Source organism: Moschus berezovskii, chromosome 10 (assembly GCF_049115385.1).
Source record: "Moschus berezovskii isolate FMDL1 chromosome 10, NW_MosBer_1.0, whole genome shotgun sequence".
Taxonomy (NCBI): Eukaryota; Metazoa; Chordata; class Mammalia; order Artiodactyla; family Moschidae; genus Moschus; species Moschus berezovskii.
The window spans coordinates 51,397,204-51,415,221 of NC_142469.1; positions in this window are offsets into that span (position 1 = coordinate 51,397,204).

Sequence of the window (18,018 nt, forward strand, 5' to 3'; positions counted from 1 at the left end):
TTTGGACTTAAATGTAAAATGTCAAGATGTGAAACTTTATAGAGTAGAAAATCTTCAGAATTTAGGGAGAAGCAAAGTTTTCTTAGACTTGACACTGTAAGTATGGTTTATAGAAGGAAATACATGATAAGTTGGACTTTATCACAATGAAAAATATTTAGTTCTGCAAAGTATTCTAGTAAGAGTATAAAAGACAAACTGCATACAAGGAGAGAGTGTTTGCAAATCACATATCTGACAAAATATCTAGAATATATTAAGAACTCTCAATAGTCAACATAAAACACCAAACTGTCTAATTAGAAAATATGTGAAAGACACGATGAGACATTTGATGAAAGATGAATATAGATGACAAATAAGCACATGAAAAGATTTCAACATCATTAGCCATTCAGTTCAGTTCAGTTCAGTTCAGTTCAGTAGCTCAGTCATGTCCGACTCTTTGCAACCCCATGAATCACAGCACGCCAGGCCTCATTGTCCATCACCAACTCCCGGAGTTCACTCAAACTCATGTCCATGGAGTTGGTGATGCCATCCAGCCATCTCATTCTCTGTCGTCCTCTTCTCCTCCCGCCCCCAATCCCTCCCAGCATCAGAGTCTTTTCCAGTGAGTCAACTCGTCGCATGAGGTGGCCAAAGTATTGGAGTTTCAGCTTTAGCATCAATCCTTCCAATGAACACCCAGGATTGATCTCCTTTAGATTGGACTGGTTGGATCTCCTTGCAGTCCAAGGGACTCTCAAGAGTCTTCTCCAGCACCACAGTTCAAAAGCATCCATTCTTCGGCAATCAGCTTTCTTCACAGTCCAACTCTCACATCCATACATGACCGCTAGAAAATTGCAAATGAAAACCATGAATATCACCATATACCTTTCAGAATTGGGTATATAAATTAGGATACAAATCAGTCCTGGATATCCATTGGAAAGACTGATGCTGAAGCTGAAACTCCAATACTGTGGCCACCTGATGTGAAGAACTGACTCATTGAAAAAGACCCTGATGCTGGGAAAGATTGAGGGAAGTAGGAGAAGGGGATGACAGAGTATGACATGGTTAGATGGCATCACGGACTCAATGGACATGAATTTGAGTAAGCTCTTGGAGTTGGTGATAGACAGGGAAGCCTGGTGAGCTCCAGTCCATAGGGTCACAAAGATTTGGTCACAATTGAGCAACTGAATCAAAATGTAGACAAGTCATTATGTCACCTTCCCTTAAAGAGTACCCTTTTTTTTTTCCTGGCTTGGAGTGAAGTCATTGTTGAATACCTTCTATACTGTGAGGGTTTAGTTTTTGTTAGAGTTGGCTATTTGGTTTTGTTCTCAATCCTATGGCATTATCTTTTCTCTAAAATTGATTCTTATTACTAAACAATCGTCTTTCTGGGGTCTCAAGGAATTAATGATGTCTCAGTAAGATCCCTCTAATCTGGCTGGGTTAGACCTCCTGTAACTACCAGGATCATATAACCCTGGTATATCCACTAAGCTCTCAGCCCCACACAGTCTCTAGACTTTTCAGAATCCCTCCCTGGGCCATGGTCCAGCTTTAGTTAAGGATCTCTAAAGAACCTACACAGAATTCTAGAGAAATTCTAGCTTAGCTTGGCTCCTATTTTTCTGACAATGTGCCCTGCAAATTATAGCTTCTTCAGAATCCATACTCTCATCTCTGCTTCTTTATCTCAAATTGTCTGCCTTGGCCCCACCTCCATGATTTGCCCCCAGGCAGAAAACTGAGGCCAATCTGAGTCTCAGACCATATGTTACTTCATTCCAGAATCATAGGTTTGTATTTATTATGTCCAATGCCTAAAAACAGTTACCTCATATACTTTGCCAAGTTATAAGCTATTTATGGGAGGACAGTGTGTCTGAGACTGATAACTCCAGCATAGCCAGGAGGCAGTTTGGTTAGAAAATATTACATTAATTTTCTCCTGTCCCTATTTTATATGTTTAAAATTTTAAGTCAAGTGCAATTTTTTTTTTTGTCACTGTTGTGAGGTAAAAATCTAAACATTTCTTCCTTAGTTTATTGGAACAAAATCTGTCAGTATACTTACTGATTTTTGTTGTTTAACTTGTGGTTTATTTAACTTTTTATATATTATATTCTGAAGATATATAATATGCTGTATTATCTTGATTCCTTTTACTCTGATATCAAATGATTTTATTTATTGTTGCTTTATGAGATTTAATGTCTGTTAATCTATTATTACTCAACAGGTAAAATCTCAGTAATATATTGTTGTTCAGTCACTAATCATGTCCGACTTTTTGGGACACAATGCACTGCAGCACACCAGGCTCTGTCTTCCACTATCTCCCAGAGTTTGCTCAAATTCATGTCCATTGAGTCATTGATGCTATCTAATGATCTCATCATCTGCCACCTCCTCCTCCTTTTGCCTTCCATCTTTCCCAGCATTAGGGTCTTTCCCAATGTTAGACTATTGATGTCAGGTGGCTGAAGTATTGGAGCATTAGTTTAAGCATCAGTACTTCCAATAAATATTCAGCATTGATTTCCTTTAGGATTGACTGATTTAATCTCCTTGTCTGCAAAGACAGTCCTCTGCGTCTTCTCCAGCACCACAATTCAAATGCATCAACTCTTAGGTGCTCAACCTAATCTATGATCCAACTCTCACATCTGTACATGACTACTGTAAAAACCATAGTTTTGACTATATGGACCTTGTTGGCAAAGTGATGTCTGCTTTTTAATGTGCCGTCTAGATTTGTCATAGCTTTCCTTCCAAGGAGCAAGTGTCTTTTAATTTCATGACTGCAGTCACTACACGCAGTGATTTTGGAGATCAAGAAAATAAAATCTATCACTGCTTCCACTTTTTCCCCTTCTTGCCATGAAATGATGGTATCGGATGCCATGAACTTTGTTTTTTGAATGTTTAATGTTGAGTTTTGAGCCAGTTTTTTCACTCTTGTCTTTCACCCTCATCAAGAGATTCTTTAGTTCCTCTTCACTTTCTGCCATTCTCTCAGTTTAGAATTCTTTTATAACATTAAAGAATTCAACCCAGATATTTAGATAATATTGTTTCATGTTTAAACTAACATGAAAAAACTGTTTTTGTTATATCTTTTCATGGACAGAATTAATTTGAGGAAAAAGAAAATATTCCTGTCTTACTTCTAGAGTTTAGAGAGGGTCTCTAAACTAGGGTCTTACTGCCTCTAGTGTAGAGAGGGTCTCTTTCACAAAGTTATTTCTGTATAGACTGTTAGAGATATGTTTACTCTTTTCTTTGAGAGTACAGCAAGGACTGGGAAAGAGTAAATTAATGAAGGTGATTTACCAGTCTATTACAAAATATCTGCCCGTGGTTGTATTGTGTATCATGTTATTTTTCAGTTTATAGCAAAAGACTTTTTTTATCATTAGAATAGAATGAACGTATATGATTAGAGTCTGGCACAATTTGCCAGGCAGTGGTGAGAGAATTCCTGAAATATATATCGTCACAGAGTTTTAGTTTATCAAATATGTTAATAGATATATATTTAAAGCAAGTCTTTGAAGCAAACCCTCATAAAATATTCATAATGATAAAATATGTGATTGTTGCCATGGGAATGTGTTTACATGGTGAACATCAAGCTTTGCCAATTTACTTAAAATTTTTGTACTTTTAAGTGAAGAAGTCAACTTGGATGATTGTCATCTCTATGTGAACATGTATAATTGAAGACCAGCATGAGATTCTATAGTGTTGAAATCTTAATAAAACCTTCAGGTTAAATTCAAAACTTTTTCCAAGTCAGGTTTAATAGGATATTTATTTCCCTATCTGTGTTTTGAAGATTTAGAGTACTTTCTACAGAACTGCTAAAAATATACATCTTGTAGTTCAATTCAGGGAGAATATGCTTCCTTCTCTGTGTGTTTGTGTATGCTCCATAACTCATCATGACCATAATGAAACTTCATCATCCTTTTTACTTAACACCAGGAAATACAAAGCTGGGATGCCTTTAGCACTGGGTTAAAATTCATTTTAGGAAATGCTTAAAATGTCATTACCTCAGAGAATTTATTCTGCTGAAAGGAGAGAAAACAGCTTTCTGGTTACATTGCTTTTTTCCTACCTGATGTTCACATGTATTTTTCTTTCTTTGTTCATTAGTTTTTGGGTGTTGGTGACCATAATCTAGTAAAATGCGTCTTTTTGGTATGTGACCTGCACTGCTAAGGTGTGATTCTTGTCTTTACATTTTCTAAGCAAACATTCTACATTTCTTTATTGGAATAAAGGGCAGTGCTATACTTTATTGGAGAAGGAAATGGCAACCCACTCCAGTATTCTTACTTGGAGAATCCTGTGGACAGAGGAGCCTGGTGGGCTGCTGTCCATGGGGTTGCACAGAGTCAGACATGACTGAAGTGACAGCATGCATGCATGCGTTGGAGAAGGAAATGGCAACCCACTCCAATATTCTAGCCTGGAGAATCCCAGGGACAGAGAATCCTAGTGGGCTGCCATCTATGGGGTTGCACAGAGGTGGACACGACTGAAGTGACTTAGCAGCAGCCACATACTTTATTAAAATTAGACAAATGGAGAGTGGATTTAGGGGATATAGATAAAGATAAAATTCCAGGAGTATACTAAAAAAATACATGTGTCACTTGGAACTAGATTAAATTAAATACTGGTAGACAGTAGACATGGCTGAGATTAGAGTGAGAAGAATGGGATGATTTATAATAAAAATAAAATAATAGTAATCATTTATTGAGCACTAATTGAGAGTCCCTTATACTGCAAGGAGATCCAACCAGTCCATTCTAAAGGAGATCAATCCTGGATGTTCATTGGAGGGACTGATGCTAAAGCTGAAACTGCAATACTTTGGCCACCTCATGCGACGAGTTGACTCACTGGAAAAGACTCTGATGCTGGGAAAGGTTGGGGGCGGGAGGAGAAGGGGACGACGGAGAATGAGATGGCTGGATGGCATCACCGACTCTGTGGACATGAGTTTGAGTGTACTCCGGGAGTTGGTGATGGACAGGGAGGCCTGGCATGCTGTGATTCATGGGGTCGCGGAGAGTCGGACACGACTGAGCGACTGAACTGAACTGAACTGAACTGAATATGTCAGATACTGTGCTAAACACTAAACATGTATTTTTTCCAAATATAATTCTCAGGTAAATCCTGTGATCCAGATACTATTATTATTATCATATCCTTTGAATCTCAAAAGTGACTTGCTCAAAGATAAAGTAACTTTAATAATACAGATGTCTGTAGAATATTAGGAGAGGACTAGATCTGGCAGACCATTTAGTCAAATGATAAAAATAATGATGACAACAAGATCAATCATTGTAATTGCTAATGTTTATTACATGCTTACTATATGCCTTTCACTTACTGTACAGGTATTATCCCATTTATGGTCATAATTAGTTTGTGAGATAGGTGCTATTGTTCTCACTTTACAGAAAATAAAATTAACACTCTGGAAAATTATAAAGCTTTGTCTTTTAAAGTATCAGCACTTTCCCCCAAATTCTGAACCTGTTGAAAAGGAAGCCAAAATGTCAGATAGTGGAAAATCAAAATACCACATTTATGACTGACATTAGAATGTGGCTTATTTCTGCGGACAACTAACTTGCTAAGAGCAAAGCTGAGGCAAAGCCCTGCTAACCTAGTCAGGCCTCTCAAAAATGGGGTGGTGGTCTGTAAGATGTGGGGCATGATGGAGCAGAGAAGCTGTGCTCTCCACTTGTGGGTCCATTCTGGAAAGAGAAAAAAATGCAGGTATTCAGCCTTGAAGTCTCACTTCTACCAACTCAGTTTTCCAAACAGGTAGCCATCCCTTCCTAGGATTAACTAAGGCAATAGTGAGATCCAGAGGACAAAGATCCCTCCAGCTGGAAGGAAAGAACAAGAATGCAGAGCAAAAGTCTTCTCCAACTGCTGTGTGATGAAGCAGATCTTCCACCCAATGAAATAAACCAGCATCCTTGCTAGTATGTCAGTAAGATAATTAATACAGAGCACTTAGTACAGTGTCTGGTACTTGGAATTACACAATAAGAGGTGGCTATTAATATTATTATCAATATAGAAGCTGATGTTCAGTCTTGGAGTCAGGTTTCCCTGCCTCCTGAGCTCTCACACTTAACCCTGTATTGCTTTCCAAGGCTTCCTCATGGCAGGGTAGTGTGTTTTCATTGTGAAGGCTGCTGATCATTCAATAGAGTAGCTTTGACTTATACTCAATCAGATAACGCAGGACAATGAGAGGCAGAGATGTACAACGTGCATCGACAGACTTCAGGAGCTGCACAGGGAGCCTTTGGCCCACACTCAGTAGGAAGGAGTCTGTTTTGCAGTGGCCCAGCAGTGGTTTAGGAAACTCAGGCTTTGTTCTTTCCAAATCAGGCTTAAATAGGTCTCGAGTAAAACAAAAGTAATGGATTTTTAGCAAACTACTGGTTTGTCTATGAACACCTTGTCAACTTCAAAGATTTGCTTCTGTGGGAACTAAACAGCTTGAGCAGAATGCTGCCAATTTACAGGATGTTTGACTACTGTTGGAGCGTCTTTGATGGCAGCAACTCCTTTTTCATTAATTTGAAAGGCTCTTTTATGAGTAGCCCACAGCTTGAAGAAACAATAAAATGAAGTGAAAAATACTTTGACAAAAGTTTGTTTTTTGTGTGTGGATTTCTAGGTAGTAGAGTCAGATGTTAAAGATTTTTAGGTGTTTGTATGTGTGCCATTATAAATATATGTGGCGGTGGTTTACTCGCTAAGTCGTGTCTGACATTTGTGACCCCATGGACTGTAACCTCCCAGGCTTCTCTGTCCATGGGATTCTTCAGGCAAGAATACTTGAGTGGGTTGCCATTTCCTCTCCAGGTGATCTTCCTGAACCAGGAATCAAATCCAGCATTGCAGGATCTCCTGCATTGCAGGTAGATTCTATAGCAACTGAGCCACCAGTTCATACATATATGAGATAAATAAATAACAACAAAAAAACAAAATATATATCAGTTCAGTTGTGTCACTCAGTTATGTCCAACTCTTTGTGACCCCATGGACTGCAGCACGCCAGAGTTTCCTGTCCATCACCAAATCCCAGAGCTTGCTTAAACTCATGTTCATTGAGTTGGTGATGCCATCCAAACATTTCATCCTCTGTCGTCCCCTTCTCCTCCCACCTTCAATCTTCCCAGAATCAGGGTCTTTTCAAATGAGTCAGTTCTTTGCATCAGGTGGCCAAAGTGTCAGAGTTTCAGCTTCAACATCAGTCTTTCTAATGAATATTCAGGACTGATTTCCTTTAGGGTTGCCTGGTTTGATCTCCTTGCTGTCCAAGGGACTCTCAAGAGTCTTCTCCAACCCCACAGTTTAAAGCAACCATTCTTTGGTGCTCAGCTTTCTTTATGGTCCAAATCTCACATCCATACATGACTAGTGGAAAAACCATAGCTTTGACTGGATGGACCTTTGTTGACAAAGTAATGTTTCTGCTTTTTAATATGCTGTCTAGGTTTGTCATAGCTTTTCTTCCAAGGACCAAGTGTCTTTTAATTCCATGGCTGCAGTCACCATCTGCAGTGATTTTGGAGCCCAATAAAATAAAGTCTGTCACTGTTTCCATTGTTTCCCCATCTGTTTGCTGTGAAGTGATGGGACCAGATGCCATGATTTTAGTTTTTTGAATGTTGAGTTTTAAGTCAACGTTTTTACTCTCCTCTTTCACTTTAAACAAGAGGCTCATTAGTTCCTTTTTGCTTTCTGCCTTAAGGGTGGTGTCATCTGCATATCTGAGGTAACTGATATTTCTCCTGACAATCTTGATTCCAGCTTGTGCTTCATCCAGTCCGGCATTTTGCATGTTGTACTCAATATGTGTTAAATAAGCAGGTTGACAATATACAGCCTTGTTATACTCCTTTCCCAATTTGGAAGAGAGAGAGATGGGATGGCATGGACCTTTCCATATCTGTTTTGTGTCTTCTACTGCTCATTAAATTTCTGGGAGCTTCCACGTGTTAGGAACTGTACTGTTTGCCTGAACTATCTCATTTAAAACCTGTCCTGCTCACTCCCATCTTCTTGGTCTGGCACAGTGTCTCACACATTGGTAAGCATTTAGTAAGTATATTTGTTGATTGTTGAATCCATGAAGTGCCAAAAATGAAATGATGAGTAAATATGAATGTATTGCTAGTGATGTATATATTTCTGATATTTTATAGTTTTCAATTTCCTCTCATGGTTAATTCAACAGTAAACTGTTACTGAGCTCATACTATGTGACAAGTTATAAAAAACTCAGGATATAACAAAAAAATTTAAAACCCCTTGATTTAATGAAGTCAACTTACTGCCAAGCATATGCCAATATTAACTGGTGAATCTTTTTTTGAAAGTTAAAGATAAAGATTTTGCTTCACTAATACCTAAAATGTCAAAGTTCACTCTTGCCATCTGTTTGACCACTTCTCATTTACTTTGATTATTGACCTAACATTCAAGGTTCCTATGGAGTATTGTTCTTTACATTGTCGGACTTTACTTCCATCACCAGTCACTTCCGCAACTGGGTGTTGCTTTCACTTTAGCTCAGCCTCTTAAATCTTTCTGGAGCTATTTCTTCACTCTTCTCCAATAGTATATTGGGCACCTACGAGCCTGGGGAGTTCATCTTTCTGTTTCATATCTTTTTGCCTTTTCATACTGTTCATGGGGTTCTCAAGGCATTAATACTGAAGTGGTTTGCCCTTCCTTTCTCCATGGACCATGTTTTGTCAGAACTTTTCACCATGGCGCATCCATCTTGGGTGGCCCTACAGGGCATGGCTCACAGTTTCTTTGAGTTAGACAAGTGTGTAATCCAAGTGATCAGTTTGGTTAGTTTTCTGTGACTGTGGTTTCCATTCTGTCTGCTCGCTGATGGATAAGGATAAGACACTTGTGGAAACTTTGTGATGGGAGGGACTGGCTGTGGGGGAATCTGGGTCTTGTTCTAATGGGCAGGGCCATGCTCAGTCAGTTCAGTCACTCAGTAGTGTCCGACTTTTTGTGACCCCATGGACTGCAGCATGCCAGGCTTCCCTGTCCCTCACCAAATCCCAGAACTTGCTTAAACTCATGTCCATTGAGTCAGTGATGCCATCCAACCATCTTGTCCTCTGTCGTTCCCTTCTCCTCCAGACTTCAATCTTTCCCAGCATCAGGGTCTTTTCTAATGGGCCAGCTCTTCATATAAGGTGTCCAAAGTATAGGAGTTTCAGCTTCAGCATCAGTCCTTCCAATGAATATTCAGGACTGATTTCCTTTATGATTGACTGGTTTGATCTCCTTGCTGTCCAAGGGACTCTCAAGAGTCTTCTCCAACCCCACAGTTCAAAGGCATCCATTCTTTGGTGCTCAGCTTTCTTTATGGTCTAAATCTCACATCCATACATGACTAGTGGAAAAACCATAGCTTTGACTAGATGGACCTTTGTTGGCAAAGTAATATCTCTGCTTTTTAATATGCTGTCTAGGTTGGTCATAGCTTTTCTTCCAAGGAGCAAGCATCTTTTAATTTCATGGCTGCAGTCACCATCTGCAGTGATTTTGGAGCCCCCCAAAATAACGTCTGTCACTGTTTCCATTGTTTCCCCATCTGTTTGCCATGAAGTGATGGGACCAGATGCCATGGTCTTAGTTTTTTGAATGAGTTGAATTTCAAGGAAGCTTTTTTCCATTCTTCTCTTTTACTTTCATCAAGAGGCTCTTCAGTTCCTCCTTGTTTTCTGCCATAAGGATGGTGTCATCTGCATATCTGAGGTAATTGATAGTTCTCCTGGCAATCTTGATTCCAGTTTGTGCTTCATCCAGCCTGGCATTTCACATGATGTACTCTGCATATAAACTAAATAAGCAGGGTAACAATATACAGCCTTGATGAATTCCTTTCCCAATTTTGAACCAGTCCATTGTTTCATGTCCAGTTTTCGCTGTTGCTTCTTGATCTGCATACCGATTTCTCAGGAGGCAGGTAAAGTGGTCTGGTATTCCCATTTCATGATGAATTTTCCACAGTTTGTTGTGAACAGCACAAAGGCTTTAGGATTGACTGGTTTGATCTCCTTGTTGCCCAAGGGACTGTCATGAGTCTTCTCCAACACCACACTCAAAGGCTTTGGCTTAGTCAATAAAGCAGAAGTAGATGTTTTTCTGGATTTCTCTTGCTTTTTTGATGATCCAACAGATTTTGGCAATTTGACCTCTGGTTCCTCTGCCTTTTCTACATCCAACTTGAACATCTGGAAGTTCTTGGTTCACATACTATTGAAGCCTGACTTGGAGAATTTTGAGCATTACTTTGGTAGCATGTGAGATGAGTGCAATAGTGCAGTAGTTTGAACATCCTTTGGCATTGCCTTTCTTGAAGATTGGAATGAAAACTGACATTTTCCACTCCTGTGGCCACTGCTGAGTTTTCCAAATTTGCTTTCATACTGAGTGCAGCACTTTCACAGAATCATCTTTTAGGATTTGAAATAGCTCTATTAAAATTCCATCACCCCACTAGCTTTGTTCGTAGTGATACTTCCTAAGGCCCACTAGACTTCACATTCCAGGATGTCTGGCTCTAGGTGGGTGATCACACCATCGTGGTTATCTGGGTTATGAAGATCTTTTTTGTATAGTTTTTCTGTGTATTGTTGCCACCTCTTCTTAATATCTTCTGTTTCTGTTAGGTCCATATAATTTCTGTCCTTTATTGTGCCCATTTTGCATGGTATGTTCCCTTGGTATCTCTAATTTTCTTGAAGAGAGCTCTAGTCTTTCCCATTCTACTGTTTTCCTCTATTTCTTTGCACTAATCTTGGAGGAAGGCTTTCTTATCTTGCCTTGGTATTCTTTGGGAGTCTGCATTCAAATGGGTATATCTTTCCTTTTCTCCTTTGCTTTTGCTTCTCTTCTTTTTACAGCTATTTGCAAGGCCTCCTCAGACAACCATTTTCCCTTTTTGCATTTCCTTGTTTTGACAATGGTCTTGACCACTGCCTCCTATGCAATGTCATGAACCTCTATTCATAGTTCTTCAGTCACTCTGTCTATCAGATCTAATCCCTGAATCATTTTCTCCCTTCCACTGTATAATCATAAGGGATTTGATTTAGGTCACACCCGAATGGCCTAGTGGTTTTCCCTACTTTCTTCAATTTAAGTCTGAATTTGGCAATAATGAGTTTATGATCTGAGACACTGTCAGCTCCCAGTCTTGTTTTTGCTGACTGTATAGAGCTTCTCCATTTTTGGTTGCAAAGAATATAATCAATCTGATTTTGGTATTGACCATCTGATTATATCCATGTGTAGAGTCTTCTCTTGTGTTGTTGGAAGAGGGTGTGCTACGACCAGTGCATTCTCTTGGGAAAACTCTGTTAACCTTTACCTTGCTTAATTTTGTGCTCCAAGGCCAAATTTACCTGTTACTCCAGGTGTTTAATGATTTCTTACTTTTGCATTCCAATCCCCCATAATGAAAAGAACATCTTTTTTTGTGTGTTAGTTCTAGAAGGTCTTTTAGGTCTTCATAGAGCCATTCAAAGCTGAAGTTGAAGTTCTATGAGGGCCATGCTCAGTAAATCTTTAATCCAATTTTATGCTTATGAGTGAGGCTTTGTTCCCTCCCTATATTTTTGCCTGTAGCCAAACTATGGTGGGTCTAATGGCTGTAATAGTGAACTCCTTCAAAAGGGCTTATACTAGGAATGTTGTATTCAGTACCCCTTATACCACAGCAGGCCACTGTCAACCCATGCCTCTGCCAGAAACCCCTGGACACTCCCAAGCAAGTCTTGCTCAGTCTCCTGTGGGGTCACTGCTCCCTTTTCCTGGGTCCTGGTGTGCACAAGGTTTTGTTTGAATCCCCCAGGCATCTCTGGCACATGTGGGGCTTGATTCTAAATGTGATTTTGCTCCTACTGCCACCTAGTTGGGGTTTCTCCTTTGCCTTTAAACTTGTGGTATTTTTTTTTTTTTTTAATCAGATCCAACTATCTCCAATTGATGGTTATTCAGCAGCTAGTTGCAATTTTGGAGTTTTCACAGGACAAGATGAACACATGTCCTTCTACCTGCCATCTTGTAAACTGTCTCAACTCCAGTCCAAACTGCCCAGGAAGCAGAAGGGCATAAGGGCCCTTTGCTGGTACCATGGCTCTGGTTTCTCATAGAGTTCAGGTGGAGGAGAGAAATCTGCTCTAGGTCCTATTGTGTTGGTCACCAAAGCTGTCCACCAAATAGTCACAAACTGCTAGTGAGAGAGGGTCTCCTGTGGAGGCATGGGTCAGCAGTGGCTTGCTGTGGGAATAAGGACACTGGCGCCAGCAGTCCTGGGAAGTGGTCTTTGGTGTGAGTTCTCTTGGAGGTCATCAATCGCTCTACTACAGAGCCTCTGGACTCCAGGACAGGGCGAAGGCTAACAGAGTTTTTCCAAGAGAATGCACTGGTCATAGCAAATACCCTCTTTCAGCAACACAAGAGAGCTCTACACACAGACATCACCAGATGGTCAATACTGAAATCAGGTTGATTATATCCTTTGCAGCCAAAGATGGAGAAGATTGATACAATCATCAAAAACAAGACCAGGAGCTGACTGTGGCTCAGATCATAAACTCCTTATTGCCAAATTCAGACTTAAATTGAAGAAAGTAGGGAAAACCACTAGGCCATTCAGGTATGACCTAAATCAAATCCCTTACAATTATACAGTGGAAGTGGCAAATAGATTCAAGGGATTAGATCTGATAGATATAGTGACTGAAGAACTATGGATGGATGTTTGTAACAGTGTACAGCAGGCAGTGATCAAAACCTTCCACGATAAGAAGAAATGCAAAAAGGTAAAATGGTTGTCTGAGGAGGCCTTACAAATAGCTGTGAAAAGAAGAGACGCAAAAGGTAAAGGAGAAAAGGAAAGATATACCCATTTGAATGCAGACTTGCAAAGAGTACCAAGGAGGGATAAGAGAGCCTTCCTCCATGATCAATGCAAAGTAATAGAAGAAAACAATAGAATGGGAAAGACTAGAGCTCTCTTCAAGAAAATTAGAGATACCAAGGGAACATTCCATGCAAAGGTGGTTACAATAAAGGACAGAAACGGTATGAACCTAACAGAAGCATAAGATGTTAAAAAGGGGTGGCAAGAATATACAGAAGAACTATACAAAAAAAAATCTTCATGACCCAGATTACCATGAAGGTGTGATCACCCACCTAGAGCCAGACATCCTGGAGTGTGAAGTCAAGTGGGCCTTAGGAAACATCACTGCAAAGCTAGTGGAGGTGGTTGAGCCCTTTCAAATCCTAAAAAGATGCTGCTGCTCAATTGCCACATTCAATATGCCAGCAAATTTGGAAAGCTCAGCAGCGACCACAGGACTTGAAAATGTTAATTTTCATTTCAATCCCCAAGAAAGAAAATGCCAAAGAATGTTCAAACTACTGCACAATTGAACTCTTCTCACATGCTTGCAAAGTAATTCCCCAAATTCTCCAAGCTAGGTTTCAACTGTACGTGAACTGTGAACTTTCAGATGTTCAGGCTGGATTTAGAAAAGGCAGAGGAACCAGAGATAAAATTGTCAACATCTCTTGGATCATCAAAGAAGCAAGAGTTCCAGAAAAACATCTACTTCTGCTTCATTGACTATGCTAAAGCCTTTGTGTTGATCACAACAAACTGTGGAAAATTCTTCATGAGATAGGAATACCAGACCACCTTACCTCCCTCCTGAGAAATCTGTATGCAGATCAAGAAGAAACAGTTAGGACTTGACATGAAACAAGGGACAGGTTCAAAATTAAGTAAGGAGTATGTCAAGGTTGTATACTGTCATCCTGCTTATTTAACTTATATGCAGAGTACATCATGTGAAATGCCGGACTGGATGAAGCATTGGCTGGAATCAAGATTGCAGGGAGAAATATCAATAATGTCAATATGCAGATGACACCAGCTTTGTGACAGAAAGTGAAGAGGAACTAAAGGAATCAGAGATCAAATTGCCAACATTTGTTGGATTGTGGAGAACCAAGGGGATTCCAGAAAAACATCTACTTCTGCTTTATTGACTATGTGAAAGCCTTTGACTGAGTGGATCACAACAAACTGTGGAAAATTCTTAAAGAGATGGGAATACCAAACCACTTTACCTGCCTCCTGAGAAGCCTGTATAATGGACAAGAAGTAACAACAAGAGCTGGACATTAACAACACACTGGCTCAAATTGGGGAAAGAGTACGTCAAGACTGTATATCATCACTCTGCTTATTTAACTTATATTCAAGGTAGATTCATGTGAAATGCCAGACTCCAGAGTTGGAATCAGGATTGCTGGGAGAAAGATAAAGAACCTCAGATATGCAGATGACACCACTTTAATAGCAGAAGCAAAAGAGGAACTAAAGAGCCTCTTGATGAAGGTGAAAGGGAGTGAAAAAGCTGGCTTAAAACTCAACATTAAAAAAGCTATGATCATGGCATCCACTCCTATGGCAAACAGATGGAGAAAAAGTGGAAACAGTGACAAATTTTATTTTCCTGGGCTTGAACATCATTCTGGATGGTGACTGTAGCCATGAAATTAAAGGATTCTTGCTCCTTGAAAGAAAAGCTAATATGATGAACCTAGACAGCATATTAAAAAGCAGGGATATCGCCTTGCCAACAAAGGTCCAAATAGTCAAAGCTATGATTGTTCAGTAGTCATGTGTGGATGTGAGAAGTGAACCATAAAGAAAGCTGAGCGCTGAAAAATTAATGCTTTTTGAACTATGGTGCTGTAGAAGCCTCTTGACAGTCCCTTGGACAGCAAGGGGATCAAACAAGTCAATCCCAAAGGAAATCAACCCTAAATATTTTTGGAAGGACTGATGCTGAAGCTGAAGCTCCAGTATTTTGGTCACCTGATCTGATGAACTGACTCATTAGAAAAGACCCTGATTCTGGGAAAGATTCAGGGCAAGAGGAGAAGGGGACGACAGAGAATGAATTGGTTGGGTGGCATCACCGATTCGATGGACATGAGTTTAAGCAAACTCTGGGAGATAGTGAAGGACAGGGAAGTCTGGCATGCTGCAGTTCATGGGGTCCCAAAGAGTTGGACAGGGCTTAGCGACTCAACAACAGCAAAAATTTAACTGAATTATTATAGATATTCTTTAGAATTACTATATATGTGCTCTGCCGTTGTTAGTCTTTCAGTCATGTCCAAATCATTGCGATCCCATGGATTGTAGCCAGCCAGCCTCCTCTATCCATGGCTGTTCTCCAGGCAGGAATACTGGAGTGGGTTTCCATGTCCTCTTGCCAACCCAGTTATCAAACCCAGGTCTCCCGCTTTAGGTGGATTCTTTCAACCTGTTGTCTACCAGGGAAGCCCATTACTATATGTCTACATCAAATGAATGATTTGACTAAATGTTTTAACTCCTAAATGATCAAGGGAAACTGGTGAACGCCTTGAGATTTACTAAGCTTATGATTTATTTGAGGCTTTCTGTATTAAACAGATTTGAACGAGTGGCATCTCTGTCTGAAGGGCTAATAAGTGCTGATTTTTAATGGTTCTAATTGATCATCTGGTGATGACAACGTTTCAAATCCTACTTTATTCTTCTTAGAGTTAATGAGGGCAACATCTTTCTAATTTTGCATTTAACCAACTAAGTTAAGCAACCAGAATTTGACTTATTTTTGTAGAACATACTCCTAATCTTAGGAGAACTATTCTTTATTATCCTTTAAGAATCTACCTAGGGTCCCTGGTGGTTCAGACAGTAAAGAATCTGCCTACAATGCAGGAGACCTGGATTCAATCCCTGGATTGGGAAGATACCCTGCAGAAGGGAATGACAACCCAGTACAGTATTCTTCCCTGGAGAATTCCATGGACAGAAGAGCCTGGAGAGCTACAGTCCATGGGGTTTCAAAGAGTTGGACGTGACTGAGTGACTAACACACACACACACAAGAATCTATCTCAGTGCCAGTACTGTTCGCTTAACCCATTGTCTCTGATGCTTAAAACATCCTGCAAGGTAGGAATTATTATTTCAGTTTTACAGATGAGGAAAACTGGTCTCAGGAAGGAGACCTGACTTGGTCATGCCATGCAGTTAGTGAGTGAGGTGTACAGAGAACTCAAAGAAGGGCTGACTTCAAAAGCTTTGCCTTCATCAGCTGTTGCTACTCTTCTTCATGATTTATAACATTATCAATGAATGTTTGATAATTGAATCTTCTTATTTCATTCATTTACCAGAAGCCCCTCGACTATTTATTAAAGTCCTACTCTTATTTACTAGAAATATGGTAACTAGCCCAGAGAATCAGCAAAAAATTAGATTATATCAAAAGTATCTAATCCTCAGTAAATTCAAAATAGCTAAAAGTAAAGAAATGAATATTTTTAAATGTAATGGCAAAAATAGATCACATAATAAAACATGCATATTCCAAGCAAATAATAGATGAATTCTTTTGGATTCAGCTTATTCAACTCACATATTTTTAAATAATTTATCTCTAACTTCTATAAATAAAGCCTTTATTCTTTGATCTTAATCCTGTTTTTCATTCACAGGAAAGTGATATTTTTATGGGCCAGTGAAGCTTATATACCGTTGACTGACATTTAGGTACTATAGTTATTTCCATGTGAAGAGAATTAATCTCTTCAAGGAGAGGAGTCAGTCCTTTCCACTTCTGGTTCCATCCAAATATCTCCAGTTATACTTGCTGCCTGAAAGAGCACAGTCTTCAGTACTGTTTTAAATCTTAAATATAGAAAGTTTTTCAGGAAGTTTCAATATAATAATGTATTTTTTGAGCTACCTTTGTGTCCTGCTTTGTGACTGATAATTAGCAAATATATTTTTCTATGTTTTGATTGTCACTTATATTAGAAATTAATCTTACTTGATTATGAAAGAATTGAATGTGATAGTGAGTGAGAAAGTGATTTAAAATTTTTATAGCTGTAGACAAAATATATGTATATATATATATATATATATTAGAACATGTTCATGGAAATGGAATTGTAGTTTTTGTAGTGAATGAAGTGTTTTTAGAAGAATTTTTAAGTATCTCAGGATGATTTTTTTAAAATATTGATTTAATTTTTATGGTTTAATTTTGTTTTCGATCTTGTCTCAGGGGATCTTTTCTGTTTTTTCTTTAATTTTTCTTTCTTTTTAATAAAGAGCTGTCGGACTTTCTTCAGGCAGTGGCCATGTGTTTGTTAAGTGGGCAATTTTTCTTTATCTGCCATTGTCCTTTCTTTCCTCCTCCCTGTCTTGAAGCCTTATTCCTTGGTTCCTCTGTAACAACACAGAGTAACCCTCTGTTACTTATGGCTAACCTGAATATAAAGCCCATTGGGGATGTTTTCAGTTTTGTGTTTAGTCTTGTTTAGTCTGGCCTTTGGCAAAGGTCCATGACAGATAGCAAATTGCTCTATGGAAAAAAAAAAAAAAGGATAGTTTAGTGACTGATTGGTAATTGGGAGTGGATTTTACCCTATGGATTTGTTTCAAATTTCCATAGTGGGGCCACTGTTCCAACTGGAATTCAGTTGGCATTGAACTTGGGTGTCTGCTGCCATTGGGACTTCCTGGGATTGCTTTGTTTATTTATCTTTTTGTAAGCTGTGCTGGAAAATTTAATGTAACTCAGGTGGTGAGATTAAAAAAATGGGAGAAGAGAAAGAGAGAAAGGAGAAATATTCATTTGTGGTTTGTGGAAATCCCCAAAGAAACTCAAATTCAGCGTGAACCACGTTTCCTTGTTAGTATTCAGCTTTTAGATAATGACAGCAGTAGGATGTCTGAGGCAAGAGTGGAAGGAGATGATGGAAATAATCGTTAAAGTAAGAGACAAAAACTGTGGAATAGGCGAGTGTCCTCTGTGTCAGGAGCAGGCAAGGCTAAT